Source organism: Hakea prostrata, chromosome 2 (assembly GCF_041222555.1).
Source record: "Hakea prostrata isolate BN-2017 chromosome 2, UWA_Hpros_2, whole genome shotgun sequence".
NCBI lineage: Eukaryota > Viridiplantae > Streptophyta > Magnoliopsida > Proteales > Proteaceae > Hakea > Hakea prostrata.
The window spans coordinates 46532853-46543090 of NC_142601.1; positions in this window are offsets into that span (position 1 = coordinate 46532853).

Below are 10238 nucleotides of genomic sequence, written 5' to 3' on the forward strand. Positions count from 1 at the left end.
CGGCTGCAATAAGGTTTTGGTGCATTCAGACTCCGAAGTGGCAATTAGGACTTACTGGGTATTTACTGCCCACATTGGGGGATACTACACATTGTTGAGGATATTCTTCACTTGAGATCCTTGTTTCAGGAGTATATTTTGGTGCATGGTGTTAGGGAGACTAATAGGTGCGCGGATTTTTTAGCCGGATTGGCAACGTTGGACCAAGAAATTTTGTTGGATCCTCTCTCTTTGCCTGCTCAGCTCTCTCAATATGTTGTAGAAGAGCGACAGGGTCGTAGGTTCTTTAGAACCTAATCTGTAAACACTGTTTGTATTCTATTTAATTCTATTAATATAAAGTCTCCTTTTCTCCAAAAAAGAAAAACTTTTTAATTTTCAAATTTCATTTAGTTTTATTATTTAAAATTTAAAAGTCTTAATTGATAACTCATAACCCTTACAAATTCAATTTCATTGGGTGAAAATTGTGAGGTTGGTCTACACATGATAGAAAATCTAAATTCTTTATTTTTTGAGGGTGGAGGGTGGTTTGGATCAAGCTAATGCCATCACTTATCGTTGGATCTACTTGGAGTCTTCATCCTCTATCTTTTGTAGTTTTGTGTGTGAGAAACTAGGATTTGGAGTTGAGGAAAAAATAAAAATAAATTTCAATATTGATTTTTAATTTAGTTCAAACCGTTAGCCAAACTGAATCCAAATCATTAGGCCAAACTGTTAGTCAACCCGAACCCAAACCGCACCAAACCGAAACCGCACCGAAACCGTTATCTTTTAAATGGGCTGGTTTGGGCTGGGGGGTTTTCAGCCCGAAACCGCTCCAAACCGCACCGTTGACACCCCTAAGTAGAATAGTTCTTCTATTTGTGATTTGTGAAGTCGGAATAAGTAGTCCGTCGCCAAAGATTTATGAAGTAAAGAAGAAACCTAAAAGCCTAAATTCATGATCTGTCACCAAAAATAAAAAAATTATCACACGAAAAGAACTAAGTATTATATGAGTTAAACATAATAAAATCAATAAATCACAATTCAATTAATAAAGTCAATCACAAATCAATAAAATCACAAAAATGTAGAAATTAAGGATGGGAAAGCTAGGAACAGAATAGAACACCATCAAGTGTATGCAACCTACTTTCCCTTCACGTAATGAAATTCAGGAACATTATCATCATACGGCCAACCAGCTAACTATAGGAAGATTATGCAAAAATAACAACAATATTATTAGAGATTGAAAAAAAAAATTAAAAAAAATTCAGCTTTATGCAGACCTTCACAGAGGCCATGCCAAAATAAAAGGGTAAACGGCCTACTTATACAATAGCCATATGGAGATCGTTTTCGGAAAGAAAAGGAGAGAGCCTTAATTGAAGTGATGGAATAAATTTTACCTCAAAATTAGTATAATTCCAATGAACCCTTAGAATTCTAACTCGTGGGACACGGAAAAAGTTTTATAAATAAATAAGAAGTAGGAATACTTATAAGAAACCCATTTCAAAAGGAAGCACTTCCCACTTGTAGACACAACATCCAGAGACCCTATAACACAAAACAAGGATTTTAGTAAGATTGATCCATTGGAACTTGGATTAATGCATAACAGAAACAATGTAGGGAGGTCAACCTGAGGATAAACTCCATCAATTTTCAACCTAACGAAATTCAATGACAAAAAACACGAGAGAAAAAAAATTGAAAAGATAAATTTAAGCAAGCTAGCATCTTTACAGTCCTCGAATAACTATTGGGAACAGCTGCCCAATTGCTAAAAAATCAGGGATTGAGGTAAACAAATAGAGATTCACATGATATGTGCTCCGTCTTCCCTTCATGAGAGGAGGAGATGGAGAGAGAGTGAGAGAGATTGATTAAAATACCTTGCTTTGTCTTCCCAATTCATGAGAGGAGATTGAGAGTACCTTCATGGATCGTTGGAATCTTGAAGATATGTGATTCAATTTCTATGAAATCCCTAGAGAAAAATATGAAAGATACAATATTCGGAATCTTATTTTTATTTTTGGGATTGCATTGCTCATTTGTGATTTATGTGATATCTTGATAGAAAATATTTTCCTAGTATGATTTTCACTTTATAAAAATATATTGTTCATCCCTATTGTACACAAGTTTTTTTTTTTTTTTTTTTTTTTTTTGGAATCTTAAAGATATGTGATTTGATTTCTATGAAATCCTTAGAGAAAAATATGGAAGTACAATATTTAGAATCTTATTTTATATTTTGGGTTGGGTTGCTCATTTGTGATTTATGTGGTATTTTCATAGAAAATAATTTCCTAGTATGATTTTTTTTTTTTTTTGATAAATCCTAGTATGATTTTCACTTTATAAAAATATATTGTTCCTTCCTATCGTACATAAGATTTTATTTAAAGTATACCTTAAAAGGATAACCACAATTTACCTATTTATCAATATTTTATTTTATTTATTATATTTTTAAGAAAAAAATACATATTGTACCTTATTTTATTACTTTATTAAAGAAGTAACATATTGACCTTTTTTTTTTTACCAAAAATAAAATATTATTTATTTTCAAAAATTCAAATAGAGTAAAAGGAAATAAAATCGTTGAGGAAATGATACGATTTAGGAAAATATTTTACTTTTATTTTTTCTAAATATAACTAATTATTAGCTAAAATTTAAAAAATATCCAATAAAAAAACCAATGAGGATTTTTATTTTTTAAATTGGGAAACAATAAATAGGATTGAAATTTTATTAAAAGAGAAGAAAACTAAAATCGTGGAATGCATAAAATTTGAAGAAAACTTTCTCTTAAAAGATTGGCATAAAGTTTTGAAATTATTTTTCTTAAAAGATAATTTTCTTTATTAGAAATTGATTTTTTTTAATAGAATATTAGAGATTGGACCAATTGATATAAAATGAAGGTGGAATTTAATAAAAAGTTATTTATTATGGATTAAATCGATTCATTTGGTTTAAAATGACAATATTTATGAGTGAATTCATCATATGCTTTTATTAGTGGTTCATATGAAAGGTTATTAGAGATTGAAAACAAAAATGTGACTCTTAAAAAAAAATGAAAGAAAAAAATAAAATATTTTACTCTTATTTTCATGAAAATTTTCTTTTTTTAATTTTGGATAATGTTGGATTTTATTATTTGAAAAAAAAAAAAAGTTTCTAGATTACAAGTAAGGGTGTAAATGGATAACCGAAATCCGCTTCCGAATTCGCATCTGCATCCGTCCGATTATTAATAGGATGCGGATATGGTATACTCTACCCCTTTCTTACCGATTATTAGGGTTTTTGTTGGCGGTTGCGCGGACCCAAATTTTTGACATCTGTTGAGGTATTCATCTAATGGCTTCAATTAACTACATTTTTGTTACGGTTGGAAACTTTTACAAATTTACACTCACACACCCTTCATGCAAAGGAAATTCACAAAAAAAAACAAGCAAGTTTTGGGATGGTAAAAAACGATTCAGATTCAACCAAACCCTAACCCAACTATCCTCCTCTCTACCGTCTCCGGTAATCTAATCCATCTTCTCCGCAGGTGAAGCTCTAACCTACTCTGGTGACTCGTTCTAACCCGAAGAACTTCTCTGCTTGAGCATTTTTTGGGGCAGATTTAGCAGAAGCTAATTGATATAGATTCTTGAGTTCTTCCTGAGTTTGACGCAGTTCGGGTTTCACAAGCCAACAACGCGAGTTCCCGACTTCTTTGTTGCAACAAATCAGGCTCAAACCCTATGGGTAATCACCATTTTGAAACTCCCATTTTGGATTTCGATTAACAATGAGTCAATAATGACGATGAAAATCAGAGACAGTGCTTGAGAGCTAAGGAAATAAAAATGATAGATAAAGAAAAAGAAGTTGCAGATGTAAATTTTGGTTCATTCATGGTCACCGAAACAACTTAAAATTTGGATATTTCAGTTCTTGCTCCATTTTGTTCATTAATAACCTTCTATTTCCACTTTGATTAAAAAATTAACACAGAACCCATATCCTATCAACATCAAATTGAAGCAGAAATGTGCAGGTGTTTAGTGATATGCTGAAAGAGAAAATGTATTGTTGAGATTCACGATCGGGTTTAGGGTTTGATATTGATTTGCTTCTTCATTCCATGTTCTTTGTTCTGTTGGAAATTTTGTTTTGATTTGAAGCTTTGGTAGAGCTCGCCATTTGCGGAGCTTGATAACATCGGGTTTTCATGGAAATGGCCAATATTGGCACTGATTATGCAAGTTGAGGGTTTCGTTGGTTTGGGAAAAAAAAGATTGATATTGTAAATTTAAAAACTTTCAGGGTAGGAAATTGTAATATTTAAGACTTTTTAAAAGTTAAATTCAATCAAGTAAATCGGAGTCGTTGGTTGTCTCCACAACTACGTGTCCATATCTAATGCCTGCGCGGGTGGATGCCGGCGCAGGCGCGAACAAAAATCTCGATTATTATCCGTCCAATAAAATTATCTGATTAAATTACTTATTTAGATTTATTATTCTTATTTTTATAAATTTTACCTATGATGTGACTGATTTTCTACAAAAATAGCTACCAAAGTTGCTAAATTTCGTAAATTTCAAACCTAGTCCTCACAAATAAAAAAGTAAAGATGTAAAGAGGTAGTCGAAAACTTGTATTTAATCTATATTTATGCCCATTTAGAAGAATCTACTTAATAAAATAACTATCCGATTATCCTTCAAATCCGACAGAATCCGTTCGAAAACCGATAGGATATTATCCGAATCCCTCCGAATATAATAGGATGCAGATATGGATATACCACTATCCGATCCGAATCCGGTCCGTTTACACCCCTAATTACAAGGAAAACTATTTGAGATTTAAAAAAAAAAATACATAGTATGTAGGGTAAATATCATTTACCTCCCCTCTTAGCTGGACAAATAGCACTTACACCCCCTTTTAGTTGGATAATATCACTTAACTCCCTCCTTACCTAGTAAATGTATCAAACACCTCCCTTCTGTTAACTTTTTCGGTTAAATTTAACTCTTACCGTTAAATATCTTCCTAAAACCCCAAACTATCCTTGACTACAAATATCTTTTTATTTTAAACTCTAAATTACTATAATCACCATAACAATTAAATACTAAATTACTCTCAATTAAAATAATTATTAAAAACCAAAACACCATAGTTAAAACCTAAATTATCTTTAATTATTAAAAGCCCAACATACCTTTTTTTTTTTAATTTTTTTATCAAACAATTAAAAAACACGTACTACTATCTAGTAAAATTAAAAATGCAATTAAAAAAAAAAGGGTATGTTGATAAAATTAAACGCATACTACTATTTTGGGTTTTTTTTAATTGTTGGAGAAAAAAATTTAGAAGGGTATGCTAGGCTTATAATAATTAAAGATGATTTGGGTTTAAATTAGGGTGTTTTGGTTTTTAACAATTATTTTAATTGAGGGTGATTTAGTATTTTAACTATTGGGTGATTACGGTAATTTAGGGTTTAAAATAAAAAAATATTTGTAACCAAGGGTAGTTTGGGGTTTTAGAAAAATATTTAACGGTAAAAGTAAATTTAACCTAAAAAGTTAATAGAGGGTAGGTAAGTGATATATATATATATATATATATATATATATATATATACTTTCTCATTTTAGAAAAAAAATCTTTTCCCTATTTCATAGAGAGGCTTTTACTAGTGATTTATAAGGAAGATTATTTGAGGTTGAAAAAAAAATACTCTATTTTCTATAAAAGAAATTTCTCGATTTAATTTAATTTTACATATTTAAATAAAAAAATATAAAAATGGTACCAATAATTTATGAGTAAAAAATAAAATGACAACAAAGCTAATAAAAAAAAGATGACATTTAAATAAAGACAAAGGATACAATAGTCAAGTGAAAGATTTGCGGAAAGAGAGGAGTACATGTTTTTATAATAGTAGTATGATATATATATATATATATATATATATATATATATATATATATATATATATATATATATATATATATATATATATATATATATATATACTAGTAAAAAATGCACGTGCAAATGTACTTAGTGATATATGGCGAAAAAATTGAAAGAAAAAAAATTTAAGTAACTATAAATTTGAAAAACAAATGAGAAAATAATAATATTAAACATCATTTTATTTTATGACTTTCGAAGTCATTAATTTATGTCTATGCCATTTTATTTGTCATTTTAATGCTTAGGTATTTTTTTTGTTTTCAATGTATAAAATTTTTTGACTTTGATATCTAAGAGGTACTCCAGTGTAGAATGATTTACCTTAGGGCCTGTTTGGTTAGATGAATCCAAAGATTTCAAATCTCTAGATTCATGAATCTGAGAATTATACCCGTTTGGTTGTAAAAATCTCTAGATTCATGAAATCTAGAGATTCACCTTTTAACACTAAAAATGTGCTATAGATTTATGGGTAAGGGGTGAAATCCAGAGATTTCAAAAAAGCTATACATTTGCACATTCACAAAAATCACGTCGATCAAATAGTTTTTTAGGATGAATCCACAGATTTCATTCAACAACCAAATATCTAATTTATAAATTATAACTACATAGATTTGAAATTTCTAGATATTTGAAATCTCCAGACTCGTGTAACCAAACAGGCCCTTAAGGAACTTTACACCAAATAGCAAACAAGATATATAAAGCAAGCATCATTGAAATTCTTTTCATATTTATATTATGATCGAAAATCGAAAATCTTTGATGTTTATGTATTCTTTTGGATATGTTTTAATTTTTATTTTTTATTTTCTTCGTTATTCATTTTTAACATAAATCATTTTAAAGTACGAATAGTTTGGCTATAAAATCTAAGAGGTGCTAACAATTCAACAACAACAAAGTCTAAAAATTCAATCCAGTGCAAGAAGAATAAATAATAAGGACAACAAAATCAAGTTGGTCGATTGGATTGGCTTACGGTAATTTCAGAGATTAATATCAACTCCTGATTCAAGGGGAGAGAGAGGCAATCTAAAGATTCAAAAATAGTCAGCCATCGATGAGAGGAAACAATTGTAGTACCCGTGAATCAAAGATATTAAGATTGACGTTGATACGAATACAACAAAGAAATAATATGTATATTATTTCAGATGGCCTGCAGAATAATGGAGGGGAGAATTCCAAACACCAAAATCTTCGTAAGCCACAGATTATATCCAATAAGGCCTTAATTTCCTGAATATCCTCATCTCTCGCAGTAGAAACCAATGGCCTTAATTTCCTGAATATCCTCATCTCTCGCAGTAGAAACCAATGCTCTCCGATAGATAACAGAATTAGGGTTCCTGAATTAAAAAATGAAAAAACAAAAGTTGAGATCTAACAGCAAGTTAGGGCTTCAAGATCTTTGTTAATGAAAAAGTTTTTAACCGCAAGCAACGGTTGTAAGCATATTTGTTGGATGGCGGAAGCTTAAAAACAATTGGAAGAGTTGACTTTCTAACGGTAGTCGTGGAGTTAAATTTTTTTTATATATATTTTTTATTTTAGATTTTAATTTTTAGATAGGAGGAATGAGATTTGTAAGGCAACAATCTATCAAGAATATTCGGATAATTGCAAGTTAAAAAAAATAAAATAAAATAAAAGAACCATATAAGGATTTTTGGCTTTATAAAAAAGGTTATTCTTTTTACAATATAAAAATGGAAACTAAAATCATGGGAATGGAGAAATTATCCTTCTTGATTTGATTCTCTTTTTTTTAAATAATAATAATAAAAAAGAATAAAATACTAATGGAATCTCAAACAAAAATTTTTAGTTTCTTATTTTATTACTTTATTTATTAAGAGAGTATCAGATTGATTGTAAACCGGAGTATGGAGTTTCTACCATTTTGAATTGTAGCTGACCAATTTAAGTGTTATACCGGAATTTGAATCGCTAATTTAGAAATGTCTATTGAAAAATCAACTTCTAAAAGGAAATGTCTCAGAAAGTAATCTGCAAAGTAAATCAAAGAATTCTTTAATAAATTGAATATATATCACTACCAAAAAAAAAAAAAAAAAAAAAAAAAAAAAAGAAGAAATATATATATATATATATATATATATATATAAAGCACCTGTCATTATATCAAGAATTGTTATTATATTTTGTAACTATGTAAAGAAATTGGGAATCACTACCGGATTGCGTCAACATTAGAACAGATAGGAGGATGATGTTTCATGACACTTCCATTGGAGTACGTAGAATACAATAACATTCGACTAAACAACAAACATAACCCATTTAAAAATACTAAAAACAACCTGTCACATGATGTAGTAGAATTAACATGCAGAATTGACTGCTTGGGAATTGCATAACAACAACTCTACCTGGTTTGCCTCTGCTGATCCGGTGGGATCCTTTCCTTGTCCTAGATCTTGGTTTTCAGTTCTTGAGGCCCGATAACAGGCAGGATCATAAAGAAACATAAAGGGCTAGTAGGTTTTTCAAGCTACCTTGCTCTATCTTCCCTTATTGAGAGGAGGAGATTGAGAAAGATCGATTGAAATACCTTTCGTCATAGGAGGAGATTGAGAAAGATCGATTGAAATACCTTTCGTCATAGGAGGAGATTGAGAGAGATCGTAAGATTAAACATGAATCTTCTAAATTTATATAGGATATTATATCTCGTCAAGTGGACAAGGGTCTAGTCGGGTAAATTTGTGGAGTGTCCGGATAGAAGTCCATGATCCATACCCAGAACCCATGTATCTGGATTCTCTTGATGATGAACCTACCTTGCTTGGAAGTTGGATCTTTGGAAGGCAAGTGGTGTCTAGAGATGTCTGAAATGAAGGTAAGACCTCCCCCATGTGTTAATTAGGATTAGGTTGTGTATGGATTTTAACCCCTTGAGCAAAACACCCTTGTATAGCAATATACTAGGGGGCGGTTGCTTGAGGTGGATTGAACCAAGCGACCGCCCAAAGCGACCGTCTGGTTCTGCTTGCGAGATAATATCCTATATGAATTTAGAAGATTCATGTTTAATCTTACGATCTTGAGGCCCAATAACCTTCCAACAAGAAAATCTTTGTATCTCTTGGTGGCAATAGAGACATGCTGGAAGGTGAGCGAAGTGCTGCTGGTGATCTGAAATCTTTTCTCTCCTTTTCTTGCTAATCTGGTTGAGGTAAGTGAATCCCCATGCACTCAGTCTCATTTTTCAGTTATTAAATAGAGTAGATTTGTTTTCCTCTTTGATTGTTCATGATCCTCTTATTACGCATCCCTTTTTAATGTTCTTGATGAGATTCTGTTTGAAAACAAAACCATGCTTTCGTGAAAATGATGGATCTAATCAAGGGGAGGATTTTGGGTGACTGATCTACGTTAATTTTTAGGTTTCATATTACCCCTTGGTTATGGGTGTTGTATCTTAATGAAAATCTTTGTATTCTCTTGCATAATATTCACATTTATATTTTTTAAAATTCATTTTCTAGGCTTCTAGTTTTGCCTGCATATAGTTGGGCATATGCCCGATCAGGAAACACCATTTTGGGTTAGGCTTTAGGCAAGAATAACACTTCTAGTGTAGTTTTTGGCCTCAAATTAGGCTAGACATGAAAAATTAGGCTGAAATAACCCAAAAAACCCCCACTGAAATTTGCGGTAAAAAAATTTGAAATCCGCCCCATTATTGCACACAATAGTGTTGGAAGCCTCACCTCCACACATTGAAGCTGCAAATTTCATAGTAGCAACTATTAGAGAATGATTTAGGTTGATTGAGACAAATTTTCACCATTTAGGTAACATGGACTTGGTGCATCCAATGATGTGGATTACCCTTTATTGGGTAATATGGAAACAGTGCAATTCAACTCTATTTAAAGGGTTCACCTATTAGTTGAGGACTCAGATGCCATTATTTCACAAGCTATTAAATGAAAACTCTATGTTACCAAATGCAAGTGATCATCAGCACATGGATGATAATGACACCAATATGCTTTAGGTAGCTGATTCAAATGCCATATTTAAAGATAGAGAGGGATTGTCACATCTATACCGATGCGGTGTGGGATAGAAGCAATCGCTAAAGAGGTCGAGGAAGCATCATCTGGGACCCAGGGGAAGGTTTGTTGTAGCATAATCATAATCAGTCTCATGTCAAAGTTTTTTTTTTTCCGATTCAGCCCTTGAACTTG